Genomic DNA, 6000 nt, shown 5'->3' with positions numbered 1-6000 from the left:
AATTAAAAAGACTGGGACTTTTCACAAGCTTGGAAAAATCGACAACGACGGGAGGTCTATAAAATCACGAGTGGTGTGAAAAGAATGAAGAAGGAAATGTTTGTTCTCTCTTCACATGTCAGAAGAACCAGGGGGTCACCCAATGAAATTTATCGGCAGCGGGTTAAAACTACCATAAGGAAGTACTTCTTCACCCAGTGCACAGACAAGCTGTTGAACTCATTGGCAGGGGATGTTATGAAGGCCAGAAATACAGCTGGGTTCAAAAAGAATGAGAGAAATTCCTGGAGGACAGGTCCATCAATGACTATTAGCCAAGATGGTCAGGGATGCAACCCCATGCTCTGGGTGTCCCTAAACCACCGAACGCCAGAACCTGGGACTGGATGATGGGGACGGATCCCTCGAAATTGCCTTCTTCTGGTCATTCTCTCTGAAGCGTCTGGCCCTGGCCACTGTTGTAGGGGCACGGGCACCATTTTTATAGTGGAGGTGCTCAAAGCCACTGAACAAAACTAAATGCACCATATGAGGGAAACCACTTCAAGCAAGAGGGTTCTGCCACACCCCCAGCACTCCTAGTTCCAGCACCTCTGCACTGCTGGAAGACAGGATACGGGCTGGATGGACCTTTGGTCCGACCCTGTATGGCCGTTCTTAAGAGGTGTTGGGTCACGCTGTCTGAAGTTGAATGAATGGGTCTGAGGAAACCATGTATGCTTCGGGAGCCGAATGTGGAGGCCCATGGGCAGACTATGTAGGTGCTGCCTTGCCAGGGCTGGGGCTGTCGCACACCTTCAGTGTAGCTGGGCGGTCCTCAGGGAAGTGTCAGAGCTCCAGCGGGCAGAGAACACTTGAAAAACCTGATGCCACGGATCCCCGCGGCCAAGCGAGGAATGGCAAGGGGCTGAGCCAACCTTTCAATACCATCTCCCAGGAATGGTTTCCGAGGAGAGGAACTTCTCCCATCCCCCTCTCCCCACAGCATCCCCCTACCCCATTGCGGGAGTCTCTTACTCTCTCCATCTTGTCTGCGTGGAGAGATACGATGGCCCTCAGCTCTTCCTCTGCGGCTCTAAATCTCTCCAGGGTGGGTGTTGTCAGACCTTTCACTACTGTCTTCAGGAGGGCGTGGAGCAGGGCTGAGGAAGGGTGCTCCCCGAGGGTCTGCAATGAAGAGGGACAAAGCCTGTTGGGACTGAGTATTTCCCTCAGGCAGCTGCCCTGGAACAGTCTGTCCCCGGGGGAGGCTGGCAGCGCCGAGGGAGCCTGGAGACTCCGGCTGAGCCCTTTTCTTCAAAAGCCTCCACAGGTGACAAGGTTTCCTCAGCCTTTCGTCCGCTCTCTGGCCCCCTCTCCTGAGAAGAGACGGGAGTGCTGGGCAGTGCTGAGACCCCAAGGGCCACCCCATTTCTTCCCCCTCTAGCCCCTCCTCGCAGGAAACCCCACTTTTGCTGAGAAAGCCTCAATGTCCTGCAAAGCCCATTCGAGTTGCTCCTTGAGTGTCGCCGAGGGGTCATTGGAGAACCTGCCCCATGTCCCATCCGACCCCGAGCGCCTGAGGAGATTGGCTCAGCAACTCTGGCAGCCCACAGTGTTTGCGAGGAAGGGACTGAGAATAGGGCCCAAATGGAAACGCCCTCTTCCTTCCCCACCTCGCGGCCTGTGGGGCTGCCAGAAAACAGGCAGGAATTGCCGACCGGACAGAAAGTAACTGAGACTGAAGGAGCAAGTTTGCCTGGCTGAGGAGAAGCCCAAAGCGTGGGCCTCTGGGGCCAGAGCCCTGGGGGTGAGAACTGACTGGGCACAATGTTACTCCAGGGGGCCTGGTTCCAGGGTCACCTAAACCCAGGGCCTGGGGTGCTGGAGGCCTTTGCCCTGGTGTCTCAGGGCACCCCCTGGGGATTACTGCAGCTGGCCTGCATGGGGCTGGATTAGCACCGTCTGTCCTGGTTGCCAACAGCTGAGGGGTAGCTCAGTGGTTTGAGCATTCGCTAAACCCAGGGTTGTGAGTTCAATCCTTGAGGGGACCATTTCGAGATCTAAGGTAAAAATTGGGGTTTGGTCCTGCTTTGAGCAAGGAGGTGAACTAGATGACCTCTTGAGGTCCCTTCCAACCCTGATATCCTAGGATGCAGTAGAGCACAGCAGAGTGGCACACTCGCCTCCATACTCCAGACCCCCGGCGGGTCAGAAGCTCCCAGAATTGCAGCCTTTTGTGTGCGCTGCAGGGTGCTCTGTCCTGAAGAGGAAGAGTTACAAAGGTGTCTAGAGGCTTTTGTAACTCGGACAGAGCCCAGATGTTGGCAGGCGGGAGGGAACCTGGGATCTCTGGAGCTTAGTGCAGGAGCCTCGACCACAGGAGCGAAAAGCCAAGAGGCTGTTAGCTAAGGCTCTAGAGCAGACTCCTTTTCTCTGTGTCTCGAAGTGGTCCTGGTGCCACGAGATAGGCCAGAACCCCACAGCCAGGGCAGGGATGGGCCTGGTCTGATTTTCAGCTGTGCCTGTGTGCCATGGAAAGTGCATCAGAATCGGGCACCTGAGTCAGGCACTTCTGCCAATCCCACGAAGCACCTCTGTACTTCTTCAGGTGCCTAAACCCCTTTGTGAAACTGGACCTCATTCAAGTAACCCAGATAAAGACTGGCTGCAGTTGATCACCCTTGACGAGTGTTTCTTTTCAGCCCCTGGGAGATATTCCTACACACAGCAGGGGATGCTTTCCATGAGCACAGCCACAGAGCGTCATTACCATGGTCATATGGGAGCTGCTTGTTAATGAGGGGCTGGGAGTGCGCTCTTCTTCCTGCTCTTCTGGGCTTCCTTTCTCCCACTTCCCCTTCCACTCAGACGGCTCCTTCTTCGTCCCTGCAGCAGAAAGAAACATTCTTAACATTTTGCTTTTCCATGTCTTCTCCCTGGTTTACAGAGGATGGAAGTTGGGCACAGAGCCCTGAAGCGAATTGCCCAGGGTCAGACTGAAGGTTATTGGCAGAGCTCAGCAGAGAACTCCGCTCTCCTGACTCCTAGCTGGGGGCTTTGACCACACTGGGCTTCCTCTTCCCTCGGGGCCAGTTTCTTTTCAATGGTGTCATCTACTCTTCCCCTCCCCTTGCACCCCTTTCCTGTCAGTGATGGGCACCAGGCCTCCTTTTGCATTGAACCCTCAAGAAGGAATGACTCAGCTCTGGTACGGTTCCCAGCTGTGACCTGCTGAGACCTCTGGAGCATTTTCCTGATGAAAGGGACCCGATCCAGGAGAAAAGAAATGATTTCCTCCAACATCCAGCCTCTCTCTTCTCCTTCCAGCCTGGAGCAATGTTAGTAGTCCCCACCCCACCGTGCCAGATCCCCAGAGCGGGGTGACCTGACATTGTCAGCTCTCCCCACCTCAGCCATGGACCTCTGCCACCATCTCCAAGAGGATCGGTCACTAAATGGATTCCAGAGCCGGAGGTACCCATCACTGTCCCATGAGACGGCCCTGATGTCGAAGGCTTGTCGAGTGACTGGTGTGAGTGTTCCTCACATGCTCCTCGCCAACCATGTGGATTGAACCATCTCACCTGTAAGATCCACTTCGACTTTGTCTGTCGTCTCCTGCAGCTTCACCTCCTCTGCCTCCACCTGGGTCTCAGCTGCTTTTTTCTTCAGGGACTAGTGCGTCCACTTTCTTGGAGAGGAAGCTGTTCTCTCCTCACTGCTCTCTGCCATCGAGTTGTGGGATTGGCAACAGACACAGAGTCTTTTCATGCCTGACAGGATGGTCCATGAGCATTTTCTTCTCCGGGGCTGCTCTGGCAAGGCCTGTTCTTGGGGGCTGAGGCCAGAGCATGCCTCAATGGCTGCAGGTTGGATGAGCACTTTGTGCACATGGATCTCTCTGTGCTCCCGAGAGACGAGTCTTTGGAAAAAGGAACGAAGCCTGGAATAGAAAGAAGGAGGAAATGGGTTTTTCTGTCCTTCTCGAAAGGAAGGGAATTAGTTTGCCCAGGATTCCCAGATCCACAAGAGTGGTCTTTTGAAGCCATCTGCTCCTCTAATAGCCAGGACTGGTTGCTGCAACCAAGAAGATAAGCAACACAAGACCACCCAGACTGGGTCAAACCAGAGGTCCATTTAGCCCAGTATGCTGTCTTTTGACAGTAGCCAGTGCTGAGTGCCCCAGAAGGAATGAACAGGGAATCATCAAGCGATCCATTCCTGTTGCTCATTCCTGGCACCTGGCAAACAGAGGCTAGGGATAGAAAGAGCAAAAGGTCAGTTTCTATGTTCTTTGGTCATTGCCTGGGCCTAGGTGCAAAAATGTTTCCTTCTTAACCCCACTCCTTTGTGCACAGAATGTTGGGACTCTGGGAACAGATCGGACCAAGCTGAAAACTAAGAAAGCTCTCTTCCCAGAGAAGCCAGGAAAAGGAAGAAAAGATTGTCATCTCGAGGGTTTGAGGGTCTGGAAGGATGAATTAACAGCTGCAAATATGTTGACTTCTTCTCAACTATTTGAAAATCTGGAATGTATTAGCATGGGGGAAAGAATCAGTCAACTTGAAATGAAGAATGACCCATATTATTTCCAACATCCAGTCAGAAGTTAGGCCTCCAAAACAAGGACAAAGAAATCACAGCGAGACCCATGACAAATGTAGGCGACAGTTGATTGAAACCCCTTTCCTGGAAAGGAATTGCGGGGGGCGGGATCGACACATCTCTTTTCTATAGCCCAAGGGGGTAGAGTAGAATTTGTAGAGAGTTTTGAGATCTATTGGCATGAGATTCTTTCTGAGAGAACTACCAAGATATCAGCCAGGGGATGGGAGTGGAGCTGTATCACTTTCAATATCTTAAGATTCATTTCTTCTGCATTATTTGAGCTCATTTATGTGCATTTCAATCATGTAATTCTGAGATCGATATTCTCTCAATACACACTTCTTTCGCAGTCATGACAGAAGACGAAAGGGTTTCTATTCCCAACTTGAAGGCAAGGAGTGCATTAGGGGCAACTCCAAGGGAAATACTATTGATGGAGATATCAATCTAAATTCTACACGAGTTTTGTTATCTTCCCTTTTGGTTCTATCCCTGGAAATTCCCCCCGACTAGTCTGCTGAAAGATAAAATCATCTGAATCTGCCTCCAAAGAACCTGACAGGCTGAAACAGGAGGAGACCTGAGAGATGGCCACATTCAAATCAAAACGGAACTGACTGTTGCAACACCAGCCCCCACCCATCCCGAGGAGAAGGAGGCACCGACCTGTCGTGTGCGATCTAATGAGCAGGGAAAGAATCTGGGAATTACCTTCTGTAAAAACTCATCCTTTTTTTTCCTCAAACACCTGTGGAAATAGCTGATTCAAGAAGTTGTTGACAGAGGGATGGTCCGCGTCTCTCAGCAGCTCCTTGGCTCACCAGCCGTTGTCAACCAAGCCAGTTGGCAGACTGACGGCAGGGCAAGAATGCTGACACCGAACACTCTTTGCTGTTGGCATCCGGGACATCACAATCAGCTTGTGCATAAACACACACAGACCCGCACCCAGAGAGACACACCCCCAGAAAAGTTAGTAACATGAACAAGACTGAGAGACTCCCCCAAATCTCTAGGCATTTTGATTTGGGGGAGGGGGATCATAGGAGCCGACTACATGGGTGCTCCGGGCCTGGATCACCCAGGAGAAAAAATTAGTGGGTGCTTAGCACCCAGTGGCAGCCAAGCTCTGCCCTCCCCGCAGTGCGTCTTGCCCGCCAGCGGTCCCACTGAGCAACTCCTCACTCTCCCTCCCAGCACTTCCTGCCCACCACAGAACAGCTGTTTCATGGAATTGAGGATGCTCCGGGAGGGTCGGTTAGGGGCGGGGACATGGCATACTTGGGGCAGTGCATGGGATTCTTCTCTCCTAAGTGCAGGGCTCAGCACTTGTCCTTGCTGAACCTCATCAGATTTCTTTTGGATCAATCCTCTAATTTGTCTGGGTCACTCTGAACCCTATCCCGACCC

This window comes from Natator depressus, chromosome 4 (genome assembly GCF_965152275.1).
Source record: "Natator depressus isolate rNatDep1 chromosome 4, rNatDep2.hap1, whole genome shotgun sequence".
NCBI classification, from domain to species: Eukaryota; Metazoa; Chordata; order Testudines; family Cheloniidae; genus Natator; species Natator depressus.
The sequence above is the reverse complement of the archived record's forward strand: the minus strand, read 5'-3'. Positions refer to the sequence as shown.